Source organism: Paroedura picta, chromosome 3, assembly GCF_049243985.1.
Source record: "Paroedura picta isolate Pp20150507F chromosome 3, Ppicta_v3.0, whole genome shotgun sequence".
Taxonomy (NCBI): domain Eukaryota; kingdom Metazoa; phylum Chordata; class Lepidosauria; order Squamata; family Gekkonidae; genus Paroedura; species Paroedura picta.
The window spans coordinates 117868034-117883923 of NC_135371.1; the positions used below are offsets into that span (position 1 = coordinate 117868034).

At 47.1% G+C, this 15890-nt stretch overlaps 1 protein-coding gene across 8 annotated transcripts in view; it reads left to right on the forward strand.

Moving 5' to 3' along the window:
• Nucleotides 1–3852: 3852 nt before the first annotated feature.
• ADGRL1 (adhesion G protein-coupled receptor L1) overlaps nt 3853–15890 on the forward strand; it is a 159081-nt gene continuing 147043 nt past the window's right edge. For all 8 annotated transcript variants that reach the window (XM_077327352.1, XM_077327351.1, XM_077327356.1 and 5 more), the window contains exon 1: nt 3853–5035. The gene's annotated coding sequence lies outside the window, so the exon portion shown is untranslated. The remainder of the gene's footprint in view (nt 5036–15890) is intronic.

Sequence of the window (15890 nt, forward strand, 5' to 3'; positions counted from 1 at the left end):
AAAGTGGGATTATGATAAACATTTCATTTCTGGAAAGCATGCAAGAGAGATGGGCTGACTGATTTTTTATTTTTACTATATCAGGTGGAACATTTAAAGAATGCCCCCCCCCCACACACATTCTTGCATTCAAACTGGGTTTAAGGGGTTTTGCAAGTACAAGGGGGAGGGGAAAGATTCAGCTTCCATATGCCACTTCTTTATAGGCAAAGACTTCTAAAGTAGATAAACCCTGATTAGAAACATAAATAACATGTCCCAAAATAATATGGGGGAAGGAAAGGGTTTTCTTTTAAATACTCTTACAGTGAGCAGGGGTGACAGGCAGTGTTTTTATGGGGGGGGGGATATACCTCATTTCTCATTAAATATTGTTTTTATTGTAAATCTTTTATACTTGACAGAGTGCAACTAGTGGAAATGCCCATCTTTGGCCTCCTAAATATATTTTTTCTGATTAACTCAGTGTGCTACAAAGGGCCACAGGCACTTTTCAGTATCAGGATATTAATAGTAGACCCTGGTCCCCACAATACCATAGAAACTTGCTGAGTGACCTTGGAGCAGTTAACAAACCCCTAGCTTAGCCTACCTCATAGGGTTGTTGTGGGAATGAAATGGAAGTGATGATACTTTGGGTTCCAGTTGGGGAGAAATGGGGGATATAAATGAAGGGACATAAGTAAATACAATAAAATAGAGAGAACATAAAATGGAGAATACATTTGAAAGTACACATGAAGCATGGCTGCAGCACAAGAACCCAGGTTTAGTCCCTGCACATTCAGTTAAAAGCTCTTGAAGTAGCAGGTCATGGGAATGAACCAGTTATGCACTTATTTCCTACACATAAATTAATAACAGCATCTTTTGAGGCAGAAAATCCCTCTTGCTTCTTCACTTGGTATCAACAATGTCTATACTGTGGTGAAGAGCCGTGAAAGTCCTGCTTACTGTATTCATTCATGGTCAGTGCAATGTTAAGCATTTTACTGCATTGAGTGGGCATTGCACCCTAGTAAAGATACTTTGGAATGCGGTCACAAGTCTTTCCTATGTCACTAAGGGCAATAATATTTATTTAGCACCCCAGAATGACAGGGTATACTTCTGTTTTACAGAAATTGGGCTGTCAGGGATACCCAGGATGACCCAATCAATGAGCAAGGCATTGTGGTTTGATGAAATCCAAGCCTATCTCACTGCCTTCTGGGTGCTGCACTTTGTACTTTATGTAATGACTAGCTTCAAAGCCCGTTCCTAAGAACAGGCCTTGAAAGGGTTCCCTCCTGTGGCCCCTGGCCAGGCAGCTTAAGGTGGCTTTGGGCCTCAGGGGCTTGGGGGCTCAGGGGCAGCTCGTTAGCAGGGCCAGGACAGAGCTCCTTAGCAGGTAGTCAGCAGGCTGGGAGGCCCTCATTAGCAGGCCCTCCACCATGACCCTTTGCTCAGGGCCCTCTCCTCTTACCTGCTGCTGGCTCCATGCACTGAGGCATGTCTGAGAGCAAAGAGGCTAGAGTCCAGGGACGGAGGGCGGGGGCTGCAGGGGTAGGGCCAATCAGGGTGCAGCCAGCTGCACCCTGATTGGTCCCAACTTGGACAGCCGGATATGTTCCACCCCCCAGGCTGTTTCACAAATATACAGAGGATCAACAATGGATAAGGATGATGCCAAATCACTTTCTAGGAAACTAACAAATGTCTCTTTTGTAGATGAACCAGATTATGGCATAAGCATTCGTGACTCGTAGGGTTGCCAATGTCAGGTTGGCAAATTTTCCTGAAGATTTGGGCATGGAGCCTGGAGAAGGTGGAGGAGCAGTGTGTAATACCATAGAGTCCACTCTCAAAAGCACTGCCCCCCAAGGGAACTGATCTCTGGAGATCTTGAATGATTCTGGGTGATCTCCAGGCCCCACCTGGAGGTTGGCAGCTCTACTATAAGCCACCACTCACTTTATCAGATACATCAACTGGAATTGAGTAACTTTTTGTGTTTCTACAAGACTCATTTTGTATTTTGGTTGTCTGAAACGTCTCAGAATAATGGGCACATTTCGACTGCCAGGGAGGTACATAGATGGTGTCTTATGGTGACTTCATAGGGTTTTCCAGATGAGACATTCAAAGGTGGTTTGCCATTGACAGGTTCTGTGTCATGACCTTGGACTTCCTTTGGGGTCTCCCATCTAAATACCAATTAGGGCTAGCCCCGCTTAGCTTCCTATATATCTGATGAGATCAGGCAAACCTGGGCCATCCAGATCAGAGTACACAGGAGGCATTTATTTTCCCCATTATTGGCTGCACCTAAGTATGCACACTTACTTAGGTGACAACCCCATAAAATTCAATGGAATACATTTCAAAGTACATATGCGTAGATAGGTTCATGCTGCTAGTTTGTTTTTACTCATTTGTCTGCAAGCACCTCTGGGCTAGTTTGTGGTCTTTGCATGGGATGTACTCTAATCTGAATTTTGGTTCTTGTGCCGTGTGTGTGTGTTTGGATCTGGGTGGTTCAAAGCAAGAGTGGTTTAGGGATTCGTGGGGCTGTAGCACCAGTGCCAGTTTAAGGATTTGCAGGGCCCTAAGAGTACAATTGTGGCAGGAGCAGCCAGACTGTGGGCGGAAGAGTCCTCCACAGTGTAAAGGGGTGTTACCCCAAGTGTCCTTAAAAAGGGGGAAGGAGGGAGGAGAGGCTATGATCCTGAGTCATGGTGGGGAAGGCACCATGCAGGGCTCCTGGAAGCATGGAGCCCGTAGCACGTGCTACATGGATGAACTGGCCCTGGTTCAAAGTGACTTTCATGTACTTTGAATGTCATTACAATGTCTATGATTTAGAAATACCTTAACTTTGTCCTAGGTTTTGCCATAGCTTGTTGTTTAGAAGAAATATTTGGATTGTTATGAGATGGATTTTAATGTACGACATTGAATGCCTCAAATGTCCTGGGATTCAACTTGGCCAGTCTAAACCATGACTCTCTGTAATTGTCACCTCCTTGGGGGGGGGGGGTAAGTGAGTTTGTGCCTCACGAGTGTTGCAAGTCCAGTGCTAGCCTTCCTCCTGATGGCAAATGCTTTGACATTTATCCAGAATAACATTAATTCTTCCTTCCAGCTGCTATCATCCCTTTGACTGTACAATCCTCCTGTGTGGTCTGTTACCTGTTGGCCACATTGTTGCAGCATCAAGTGATCCAGAACAGGTTTTCATTTCGTTCCTGCATCTGCTCAGTGCCACTTCATGGAATATGAAACAGGTTTTGCCTTCTTCTGCCATCCATTCAGGTGTTTGTGCCAGAAGTATGAATGATTCCATCTCAGCTTTTGCCTCTACCCTCTTGCCAGCCAAGCAAGATTGCCTCCCCCCCAAGTGTTGACAGGATTTACCTTTATTATTTCCTAGGAGAATGCTGTTTAGCTAGATCCAATTCTAGGTGAAACTCCACCTCTGTCTCTCTCCCTGCCACCCATTCTGATTCTGAAAATGCACACTTAGGGATGAAAGTCCAAACTGGGTATCCCATGTCAAACCTGGGCCATTACCTGTGATCAGAAGGGGGCGGGGGAGTTTTTCCTCCTGGCCTTTCCCATCATTTCCCGTCCTTCTGTGATCCACTCCGCGTTTTTTTGTCTGCCTAGACTTCTCCATCCCCAGCCCTGCGCTGGATCTTCGCTCCTGTGCTGCTGACCCTGTTCTCCAGACTTCCCCGTTCTGGAATCCATTCATGCTATTCCTTCCTTCCACACTGACCGCCGCCACCTCCGTTCCGCTCCACGTTTTCTGTCCTGTGTGATGCATGTGTGCCTCGTCGTCTCCCCCCCCCCCCACCCCCACTCAGGTGTATCCATCCCTTCTGGATCGCGCTCCGATTTTTCCCTGCCGCCCTCCTTCCCCGTGAATGGAAGCGGCTGGCTTGTGGCTACTGCTGCCTCCCGGACGGTCCCCGCCGGTGTGCAAAGAGCGAGCTTCCCTCCGAGCCCCGTTGCTGGAGGTTCCCGGCTGTGTGGCCGCGGAGGCAGCGGCGGAGGGCTCCGGGAGGAACGAGGCGGCGAGCTTCTGGCCCGCTTCCCACCTCCTCGAGTCGCCTAACCTTTTGCATCCGCCACGCCTGGGCGAGACTGCCGGCCGAGGCGCCCCCGGCGAGAGGACCGTGCGAGCCGGTGCTTTGGCGCGGGGGAGCCGGAGCCCTGCCGCCCTGGGCCCGCCGCTCGGACGCTAAGGAGTCTGCAGAGCGCCGCGAGGTGGCGGCCCGGCCCGGAGCCCCGCGTCCTGGCGGGCTGCTCCCCAGGCGGCGGGCGCGCGTGTTTGTGTGCGCCGGGAGGGGGGGCGGGGAAGCGGAGGAAAGGAGAGGCGAGCAGGCAGACGGAGCCCCCACCCCGCCGCCGCCGCCAGCGCGCGCACGCGTGTGTGTGTGTGTGCACGCGCGATTGGGGGGTGGATCTTGAGTTGCTCGCATCCACCATCTCCAAAATGCCCGGACTGCCTTCCACAGATGGATATATTTTGAGACTTCCTTTCGCAGCGCAAGGCGAGGCGGTTCGCCTGCTGGAGGCGGCCGCCAGTGACATCTCCTCGGGGGAAGGAGGGCTCTGATTTGGCCCCTTCCCTTTCTTTTTTCCCTTTCCCTCCTCCCCCTCCCTTCTGCTGTTTTGGGAGGGGGCGGCTGCAAACAACGCACGCACACACACACGAAATAGGGACGGAGCTTGATTTCCCACCGACTCCCCCCCACACTCTCCTTGCCCCCTCCCACTTGAACCCACCGCCCCTCCGGGGGCAAAACAATACAAAATCAGGACGCTTCGGGTTGTGTGAGTGTGTGTCTCTCCCCCCACCCGCCGCCACGTTTTCTGTGAAATTGACGCCCCAAGGGGGAGCGATCGGAAGAAGATCGAGATCGCGCATCCAGCATCCGATTGCCTCGTGCTTCCTAACACCTGCGGGGGCTCAAGCCCTGCCGTCTTGGCGGCAGGATGGATTAGGGATCCCTGAATGGAGGAGCCCGACGGGACTGGATCGCAGAAGGTAAGAACGGGGCTTTGGGTGCGAGGTGGGCTGAAGTATTGAGCTCCCCCCTCCCCTCCCTCCCGCTTGATCGCTGACCCTGCTGGCCTCGGGAATCTGGAGAAATCGGACGGATGGCGGGTGTTCAAGGGAGCGCGGTGTGTGTGGAGAGAAGTGTCCGGGGATCCTTTGGAGGGGAGACAGACACGGAAAGGAAGGGCTTGTTTTCATCAGGCAGCCCCATCGCTTGCCTTGTACCCCTCCAGCCGCCCCCCCCCATCGCCGCCCCAGTGGTGGCTGGCTTGCGTACTGCTGGACCTCGGCATGGATTAGCGTCTCTCACAGACAGGCTTTCTTTGCGCCAGAGACTTAAACGGGAGGGGGAGGGGGGGGGGTTGCTGACTGGACTACGATGCTAGGAGGAAGGGACCGTTTCCTCTCTGCCCCCCCCCCATGTATTTTCTCCGGGGATTTAGTGATGGGGTTTGCAAAGGCGCTACAAATGAGGGTCTTTTCCACGTACGGATGAGACGGCCGCCTGCTCTCCCCACAGTCTCTGCGTGCACCCAAGACAAAGCCATCTGCAAAAAGAATACCCTGCCCCTCGCCGCCGTTACTGCAGTATCTCTCCCCCCCCCCCTTTCTCGGCCGCCGCCGCCGCTTTTTGTATATATTTGAGTGTGCGAGAAGGGGGGGGGGGGTCCTCAAAATACCGTAATGCACAAAGAGGAGGGCAGGGCTGTTACTCGAGATTCGTCTCTGGTGCGATCCTCGCCCTCCCCCCTCTTTGGTCAATTTTGCTGCAGGAAAAAAATAGCCGGAACTAGGACAAGATCGCGGCAGCTGCCCCCTTAGCGTCTCTCCTAGCCCCCCCCCCTTTCCCGGATACGTGTTTTTATGTAACAGGCAGGAAGGTTTTGGTGGAGAAGGTGGGGGGCACACACCGAGAAACGCAAATCTGCGCCCCCCCCCCCAAATTGCAAGATGGGAGGAGGATGCGGGCGGAATGGTTAATCAGGAAAGCGGGGGGGGGGGAGCGCTTGTTGTGATGGCTCTTGGGCTGTGCCATCCACCACCCTCGATGCCCACCCTGGTCTCCGCCCCCGCGGCCGAGCTCATCGCTCTGGGGGCGGGCTGATGTGCCCCTTACTTCACCTCAGGCCGGGCCCTTCCGAAGCAGCCGTCCTGTGGGGTGGTTGGTGGGTCCGCTCAGCAGAAGACGTGTGTGGCAACATCTGGGGCCTGATCCCAGTTCTGCTGCTTCTCTGACCCCAGCCCGTGCTTGTGTTGCAAACTGGCTCAGGGGATAGGCCCGAGGAAACTGACTGAGCACCTTTCAGTGAATGGCTCCCCACATCAAACCGGAGTGTGGCAGAAGCCAAGGGGAATTGGTTTTAAAACCACCAGCTCCCATACTAGGGTGGTGGAAAAGCAGGGCGATGGATTGCTGCAAAGCATTTTGATTTTGAATTCTTCAGGGGGTGGGAGGGAAGGTGGGGGGTCTGCACAGGTCCAGGGACTTATGGCAGGATGGTGTAGTCTCTGAGGACAGAGAAAGGAGATGAATAGGCAGGGGCTGTGTGTGTGTGTGTGATTATACTGAAAACAGGTTATACCCCCAAGCACCATGTAGTGTGTGTAGGTATCAGCAAGAAGGGGGCAGTGGATAGACTGAAAAGCAAAATATAGATTAAGAATAAATGGACGGATGATAGAAATGTGAATGGATAGCCAAATGAATAATCTGCTCGTAATTACTCTGTCTTCCTCCTTTTCATCTTCTCCCCCACATGGGTTTTGAATAAAGCCCCCATACCTTCCAATTTCCTATCATGCATGTATTGGTTAGCTTGGCTAATGTGGGGAAATAAAAAGGTGTGAAACAATAATTGCTTTGGAAAAACAATACATGATTTGTTAAAAAAATAATTGGCATGCAGAAGATAGGCTTTGGCCTTGATTTATGAAACTATCTCCTTGTGGCCCTTGGAGAAGAAGACAGGGTAGTCTTGTTCCATGAATGAAAGATTGGCATTGTTGTCTGAATTTTCCCCCTTCTGCCTTTCCCATTCTGCATCTTTGAACAGAAAAAATTGGGTAAATCATTGCTGGGATCCATAAGGAAGCATCATCCCAGCCTCTGATCTTGTAAATCTTTCTGCTTATTTGTTTTTAAAAAATCAAAAAACAGGAAAGGAGGAAGAAACCCTCAAAATTCTGCAACGGAATTGAATTTTAAAAAGAGAAAAAGTATATTTAGAGTACAGACAAAAATAAATCTATCAGAATCATGTTTCAGATGTCAGTTTTGTCCCATGTGGCACGGGTAAGATGAGGTCCACTCCTGTTCAATGATCTCTGGGGCAGTAGTAGGGTGAGAAGGAGACCCTGTGAAGGAGAAGCAGCTTTAGAAGCTTTTGAATCAGATCTGCAGTAGAATAGCCAGGAAACCAGCTACTGAGAAACAAAGAGGCCCCAATATTATCCCTCTCCCTTTTATTCCTTTTGTTCTCCTTTTGTTGAATGAGTATTTTCACTGGTTTTATTCTCAGTTCTAAGAAAGAAACATGGCCTGTTTGATTGGATACATGGGAACCAGAATCATGGAGTTTTGTCGGCACTTAAAAGTCATAGGCACTGTGATTCAAGTCTACCTGAAAGTCATCACCCCTGGAAATTTTGCCCTCTAACCTCAAACATGTTTAAGATGGTTGTAGTTCCTCTGGGGGGAAGGAAAGACCTATAATACAATTCCTCTGTATTATTTCTTCACAGGATGCAGAACTAACAGTGCAATTTTAAGTACAGTTACACCTTTCTAAGTCCATTGGCTTCAGCTTTGCTTAGAGTTGCCTTTCAGCCTTGATATTGAAAACAGGTTTAGCTGCTGAGCATTGTGTATTGAGCATATGTATGTGTTTTTTGAGATACTTTCCAGGAGCTGCGTAAAAAAGCCCCAGGCACTAAGTGGGCAATAAACATCTGGCTTAGGAGAATGTGAACTGAGATCATAGCTCCCAGCTGCTCCAAAAAGCGTAAGAAAGGCTTGGCTTTGTACCTTTCATTTGCCATCTTAGGCCCTCAAGCCTTTCTTGGTTGTATGTTGCTTGTTTGTCATTGGGTGTCTCTGTGAACCCTGTTCCCCCACATTTTGTCTTGGTATGACTTGCCTGCATCCCTTTTCTACAGTGTGGGCGGGAAGCCAGGCCTGGTTTAGGAAATCATCTTCCAGCTTGTTAAAATCACAAGTGTCATGCCTTGGAACTATGAAGACTTACGGTGTGCCGATGTTAACCACAGATCAGGTTGAGGAGACTCGTTAAGTCAGCAGCTGTGAGTTTGGTAGGAGACCAGTCACAGAATCTCCTCTTCCCTTTCCATCTGCTAAGATGATCTACTTCTGGAGATAAAATTTCACTATGAAATTAGGGCACTCACTGACAAGAGACTCTAGGTGCAGATGAAATTCAAAAAATTAGTCCCAACACTTTTGTATCCACAAACTCTTTGCAAGCAGCAGGGAAACATGGTGAAATGGTTGAAGAAATTGAGATGCTTCAGTTCTCAGGCTAGTGTTCATGGCAGCCCATCCCTGGAGGGGTGCAGCAAGTAGCCGTGCTCTTTGGGTTCATGGAACCATCATAGACTGGGCCTGCATCCAGCAAAAGATGGGAAAGTTAACTTCCATGCTTGGAATATGAAGCCATAGCAAGTGCAAGGAATAAATACATGCAAGATTTGGTTTCCTACTTCCGAAGAGGATCTCCACGTACTTGCCAACGTTGTAGGACAAAAGGGATTTAATAGGCACCTTCTTTTTCCTCCATTAGATTAACAGATCCAGTTAGCCTAGTCCCTTGTCTGCAATACATGAAGTATTAAGTGCTTTCTTTGGAGGTAGGTGGTAATTGCATGGACATCAGTAGCTTTCAAATAACATCTCCTTTCAGTGCCAAGATTATTTCCAGAGCCAAAGAAGCTTTCCAGTCTTCTGAAGTCCTTCTATGAATATTCTAATTTTCACTGTTATTTCCATTTATGTTATTTCTTTCCAGTTTTTCTTTGAAATCCTAAATACTTAAATTTTGGGGAATGAATCAATTTCTAAGGATGCTATTTACGCAGTTCCATTTGGAAAATGATGGGATCTTCTCACTGTAAAAAGAACATCCAGCATGGATTCTCAGGGAATTCCTCTATGTAGAAAGAAGGAGTTCCAGAAGTCCGCTGTTTGCTTAATGCTTGTATGCCCTGGGGGTCAACAGCATACTGTGTGAATCTGGTTCACGGAGGAACTCAGGACAAATAGCAGAATGACTTATTTGCACCAAATATATGCATCCATTCTGCCTCTGTGCTACGGGCACCTGTAGTGCATTTTGTATGGCCAGTTCTTTTGGCAACCTTGGGCTTTTTGTGCCAGAGGATCGGGGTTCCAGTTTGGTATAAATGGCTTCACTTTGCAGGAGCTGATCAAACTGGATTCTTTGGTAAATCAGTACCATTCCTTATATAAGAATAGGAACTGGGCTGATCTGCGCCAGTTGGATTAAGTCCCCTATTCACATATGCGGTGCCACCCTTGTGCGTATGTGCACAGTCTGTGACAGGACCTTTGCTTCTGTGAGCCTGTGGCATTGTTTTCAAAGCCAGAATCCTGGTATTTTAAAAAATGATATTGCAGCATAAAACTACCCCAAGCCAGGAGCTTTACAGCCATATCTAAATCAAGAACTCCCCGCATAGGCAAAACCTTGCCTTAGAAATCCCACCAGCACCTAAGCCAAGGGGAGGGTATATGTGTTTCTACCAGAATCTGAGTGACAGGAACAATCCCCTTCCATATCCTGGTCGTGTGGGATACGGAAGCCAGATTCCCATAGTGATTGTAGCCATCTGCAAGCCACCAAGTGTTTCCTTGAATTAAGAGGTCTGAATTTTCAGGAATGCTGGAGAGGTGGTCTGGCATGCAATGGTTTACTGTGCAGACGGACCATGGGCTGCAAACTGCTGGGGGGGGGGGAATGCAATTTTTTAATGTATTTCCTTTCCAAATCCTATACTTTGTGGGTGGATAATTCTTAGCTTGTGTATGTAAGTTAAAAAAAAAATAATGATTATTATTTAGCCAGGGAGCGTGTGGGCGTCTGCAGCCAGTTTCTGAAGCTGTGTTACCTGTCTTGCATACAGTTGGGGGGGGGCTGTTTATTCAAGGGCCTCCTGCAGGAGCAATGCATATACATGCTTTCATATACACACACATGTAAAAATGTGCTCATACGTCCTGTATGCATCTGCCTCAACCACTCAGGCATCCACACATGGTTTCTTTAGTCATCCACCCTTCTGTGACCAGCATGGCAAATGAGCCCTCCCTTCTGCCCAGCCTCAGCAACTGCCTGGGGATTAGAAGCAGCATGCTGGGGAGTGATTAGGGATGGCAATCTGCTGGGATTCTGTTTGGGGTGGTGTAACCAAATGGTAGCAAAGGAGGGGCAAAGCTCAGCCAGCTTCTTCTCTCTGGCTTTTGCTGCAAGCATTTTAGATCTAACCATCCCATAATCTCCCTTTTCTTTATTCCCTTGTTGATTTCAGCCACTGAAAGAGTAGGCTTCAGATTCTGACCCCCCAATGTTAGTCGGTACTGTTGACAAACCTTTACATACACAGAGCTAATATCGCCTTCCTTCAGGAGAACAGCAGCCAGTATCAGACTCCTCTAGAGAAACTTCTCTTATTGTCGGAAGGGCAGTGAATAAGTGGGATTATCTATTTCTCACCTTTGGTAATCAAGGCCTCATCTCTTTTTGAGATTCAGAACTTGCTATAGGTCCATTATAAGGGTAGGAGGTTGAACTCAAGGATGCCCAAACTTAGAATTTGCCACTTCTGTGTGATAAATCACCCAAGTATAGAACCGTGCTATCTTGATGTATCCCGATGTATCCTTGTAGTGGGGGTGGTTATTTCCTATCTTTGGCAAACCAGTTCCCTTCCTCCCTTTATTCTACTTTCATGTGCTGCCCAAGGCTCTGTCCTGGTTCATACTTTAAAATACAAGTGCCCAAAGTATGCCCTCAGGGGGTGGTAGAAGGATCCAGAGGGGCCGTGAAGAATTTGGGACAGTAGGGGGGCAGCAGTCTGACTCTTCCTGCTGGAGCTGCATTTTCCTAACAAGAGACATTCTAAGATGGCTTCTGGGTAGTAGCAACACTGGACTTCCTTGGTGGTCTCCTATCCCAATGCTGATCAGGGCCAACCCTGCTTAGCTTCCTGAATATAAGAACAGCTTCAGAAGGTGGGATGGATGGGACCTTATTCCTGCTGAGTACCTTTTCCTCCTCAGACTCTGTCCTTCCCAGGCTCCACCCCAGATCTACAGGAATTACTTGACCCAGATTTGCCAACCCTTTCCCAAATGGCTCCATTTTGGAGAGGCTGGAAAAGCCTTCTCCTGCTTTCTTCCGGCCATGGACTTTCCTCTCCATGAGGGCCCAAAGTGACTTTTACAAATAACTTTTATGAAGAACTTTTTTCCAGGCTAACATAGGGCCACTGTACAACAACCAAAAATAAAAAATAGGGAGTATAGTTTTTCCAGTATGTAGTAGATCCAACACTAGGAAAGAGCTGTGTGTTTATATCTGTGTGAAGGGGGCACTAGGGTTGCAGTCTGGGAGTCAAGGGGCCAGTAGATTGAAAACATTTGGGAGCCACTGCTTTAAAACACCCTTGTGCGATCAAGCATTGTCATCAGCAGCTGAGTTGGACTGTTCACCATGGACAATCCTTGTGATTCTGGGGCCCTGAGGATGAGCTGAGGCAACAGAATCACAGCTAATTCCCTCATCCTGGGGAATCCCTGCCAACCCACCCTGTTGGAGCCAATCAGCTGATGACCACTGCACCTTGTGAGACAGTCAGGGACCATTGCCAGAAGCCCACACACTAGATGGTGTGGAGCAAAAACCCACAGCTGAGCCAGCTGCCAAAGTCCCAGATGGGCTGGGTACACGTGGCTGTCACAATCAGCGAGAACCTGTACCTTTTATCTTCTTTTGTCCCCTGTGCAAGGAAAGTGGGGCTTGGGGCAGCTGCCTCTGTTGCCTGTTGGCTAAGACTGCCCTACTGTCCATACCAACACTTTATTCTGGTGGCTGTCTTACAGGTCTATAACCTGGAGGTCTGTCTTTTGTCAGTGCTTGCTGATGCCCTGTCTGTGTCCAGGTTCTTAATAGTTATCCAATCCTTTTAGCCCTTTGCTATGGCCAGGGGTGCAAGATCCCCGCTCTTTTTTGACCTGTAACACCTAGTTCCTCAGGGTGATGAAGGCAGTTATTATTAACTGGTGTCCTGCAGACCAGCTTCAATAACATCAGGATAATTTATCGTCAGCAACTTACTATCTGGATAAATTGATTCCTGTGGAAATAGGACAATTTACCCCTTTGGATTTTTCACCACTGGAGATTTTCATGTGATGCTTAAATTGTTTTTTTTTTCTTTTTCATTTTGCCATGTTAACACTTCAGATGCAATATCTACATCTGCTAAAATGTATATTAGATTTAATAAGGCTTGTCTAGCACTTTTATCCTATATTAACAGCATTCATCCATGCGTGCACACACAGCATGAGAAGCTCAAAGGTGCTTTTAGTGTCCTGTGAAACACCCTGGTTTCCTGCTGTCACATACCATCCCAGCCTGTATATTGTCTAACCTGTTCTATGATCTCTGCACACTGTGTCCCGGCAAGGAAAAGGTTATTTCCTGCCAAAGGATGATTAGTTAAGGCTTATTATTTCATCTAGAGAAAAAAAAGGAACATGCCATCCCTCATTTGCATGTGTTGATTATCATGCCATGCAGATTTAAGATTGCTTCTTGCTTAGTAGTGATGAGTTTTAAAACACACCTGGTAAGGCTGATTTAAAATGGGCCTGGCAGAGACTGTCAAGATAATGGAAGTGTGGAAGCCTGGTGAGGCCTCCATAGAGTGAAAGCGTTGAGACCAGGTTCTTAGACTTGCCTGCTCTCTTTGGAATCTCTTGGGGAGGTGTTTTTGCAAGCAAACGAGGGGGGGGGTGCGTGGAAATGGGTCCTCCTAGAGTTGTCGCAAAGGACTGATTCAGTAGTTTTAGGGAGTGGGGTATATGTGCTCTTCAAAGTCCTTCCTGACTCAAAAACTATTGTGCTGCAGCCTTAGAACTTGGGAAGAGGGAGGAGCGTCCATGAATTGGCTCACATGTTACAGCCAGACCAGGGCTTGGTTGTAGTAAATGGATGTCCTTTAGTGTATTCCGTCCCTTTCATACCTTGTGTCTTCTTCCTTGTGTGCTTTGAATCCCAGCCTTTCTTCCTGGATCAGGCAAAACATGAATTGCTGCGATGCCCAAGCCGGTTAATGTATAGTTTTGCGAACTATAGTTTCCCTCTAAATTAGAACTTCCAGTGGTTTTACAATTCAGGTTTGAAGGCTAACTATGGTTTTAGTAAAAGCCGTACTGAGACAGAGAGAGAGGGGAAAAACACCCAGCTACATAGGAGCCAATGAAAGCAGGGTTCTACCAGCCAATAGGAGCTATAGGCTGGCAAGCAGGAGCGAGTTTTCAGATTTTGACTATTAGGATTTGCAGGGTGGAGGCTGAGAGAGCGTGGTGAAAGGGTGAGCTTAAGAAGAGTATCCTGATACTGGAGCTGTCCTGGAACTGAGAGGCGGTTCCAGAGTTACAGCAAGATGCTGTGTATATTTGTAGTAGAAGAAAAAACATAACAGAACAACAGTCTGCTTAGAAAAGTTTTTTTCCCCCCTTTGGCCTGAACTGTCTAAAAACTGCCATTGTACTTCTTTTGACTTCAGCTTGTGCTTATTTCCACAATAAACTTTGCTTTTGGTCAAGTTCTAAAAGTTAACCCTCTAGTCCCTGGGAGTGCACCTCATCCCTCACTTATATTGATTTGGGATGGGATTCTACCCAAACCCATATTCTCTGTCTTTACAAATATTCCTCCTGCTGGAATTTCCCAGGAGAGTTAGGCAGATGGGAAAGTGACAGGAATTATTTGGGGTGGTAATGGTATCTAGTTCCAGGACTCTGTCCCACATACTTTACTTCAATTAGATGTCATAGCACACCATAGTTTAAGAAGGGGGAGAATCAGAGCCTGCAAAAGAAAGAGGGAGGGGACAGTTTGATAATTGTGTTGGGATATGGCCATTGTCCACTCATTTGAGCTGCTTCCACCGTATAGGGCAGTGTAGTGGTTAAAGTCTCCAAGTGCTTGCATATGAGAAGGGCTGTGGCCTGTCCTAGTTTCTCTTCTGACTTTCCATGGGAAATTGATTGTTCCTTTTAACAGCTGAACATATGTGCCCCTTACTTGGGGCCTAGAAAGAATGGAGCCCACCAGTGTTGGAAACAGGTAATGAGTCATATTCTCTTGGCCATCATACATCATATTCAGAGGGTTGTGCAAGCTCCTGAGTCATCACAACCCAAAGTTAATGGAGCAGTGTATTAGTGGGAACACAGAAAGCCATCTAGCATAACTTTTAACAACAAACATACATAGCTTTTTGCAACGTTTTGTAGAGTGATTGTGATTTTAAGATCTCTGGAACTCAAATTAGTTCCCATCCTGAAGGAAACAATTGTCTCACTCTAATACATTATGCAACATATAATTACAATGTGGTGCGATATTCCCTTTAAACATATAACAATTTTATCGTTGAAAATTACATGGCGGATTTGGAAAACAATGAAATTACCCCCTTCTTAGGTGCCTACGTATTTCAGAACTAGTAAAGAACTATGTTCAGGAATGGAAGAAGTTTTGCTGCACCTCTGTAATGGATTGCACTTTTAAAATCTTAGAAGTGCTATGGGTAAAGGACTGAAGGGTCAGTTCTTCAAAGAGCCTCGAATGAGAGGCTGATCCAAGAGATCTGATTGGTTAACATCAGCTGAGCAGAGAAATATTTTTGAACTGGATGCCAAGGAGAATTCAGTCTGATTTCAGCCCTAGCAAAGAAGAGGCAAGTATGGACAGTTCCAGAATTCAGCCCTGATTTTGCGCAGTTTAACCCAGGTAGGAAAACTGGGCAAAGTTGGCAAGGAAATTTGGGAAGCAGGCAAAATCTCCCATTCAGGCCAAGGAAAGAAGATAGATCTTCTAGAGAGAGAAGAAAATTACCTACCCAATCAAACAGGGAGGTAGCACTGAAGATTACAGAGATCCCTGGTGTGGTTAGATACTGCCTTTAAGGTTAAAAATTAGTTAAAAACTCAAGACAGCTATTGGTGTTTCAAGAGAGGAGGTTTAGGTACTGGAAATTGTGTATCAGCCTTATGAAAACCACAAGAGTCAGAGAATACTCAAAGAAAGTGTACTCCAGTGTTTAGGGAAACACTGGAATAAAAACCTCTCAACATAAAGATTTAAGTCACTGTGAAAAGCTTAAGAAACTCTCATTAGCTTAAAACATAAGAATTAAAGTCTTGTGTGTACTGGTTTTAACTCAGAATATTTTTAACCCCTGATTTCACGTGACCATTCCTTTTTTTATGTTAAATAAAATATTTTGTTATTTTTGAATTTCAAAACATCTCAAGTTCCATTTAAGTTGTTAAAGTTAAATCCAACTACTGACCCTTCCCTCAGGTTCCTGCACTGAGCCAATAGCCAAAATATCATACTGTGACAGGTGGGACAGCCAGAGTTCCTCAGCAGAGAAGAAAATACAATGCTAGGTGGCTCAGTCAGTAAAGGGAAAGAAAACCAGAGAGAAAATCTTGCCAGTGAAGGAGGGAAGTGGATGGGGCTGTCATAACCTGGTACTCCAGCAAAACCCTATTCTAACATTCCTTCAG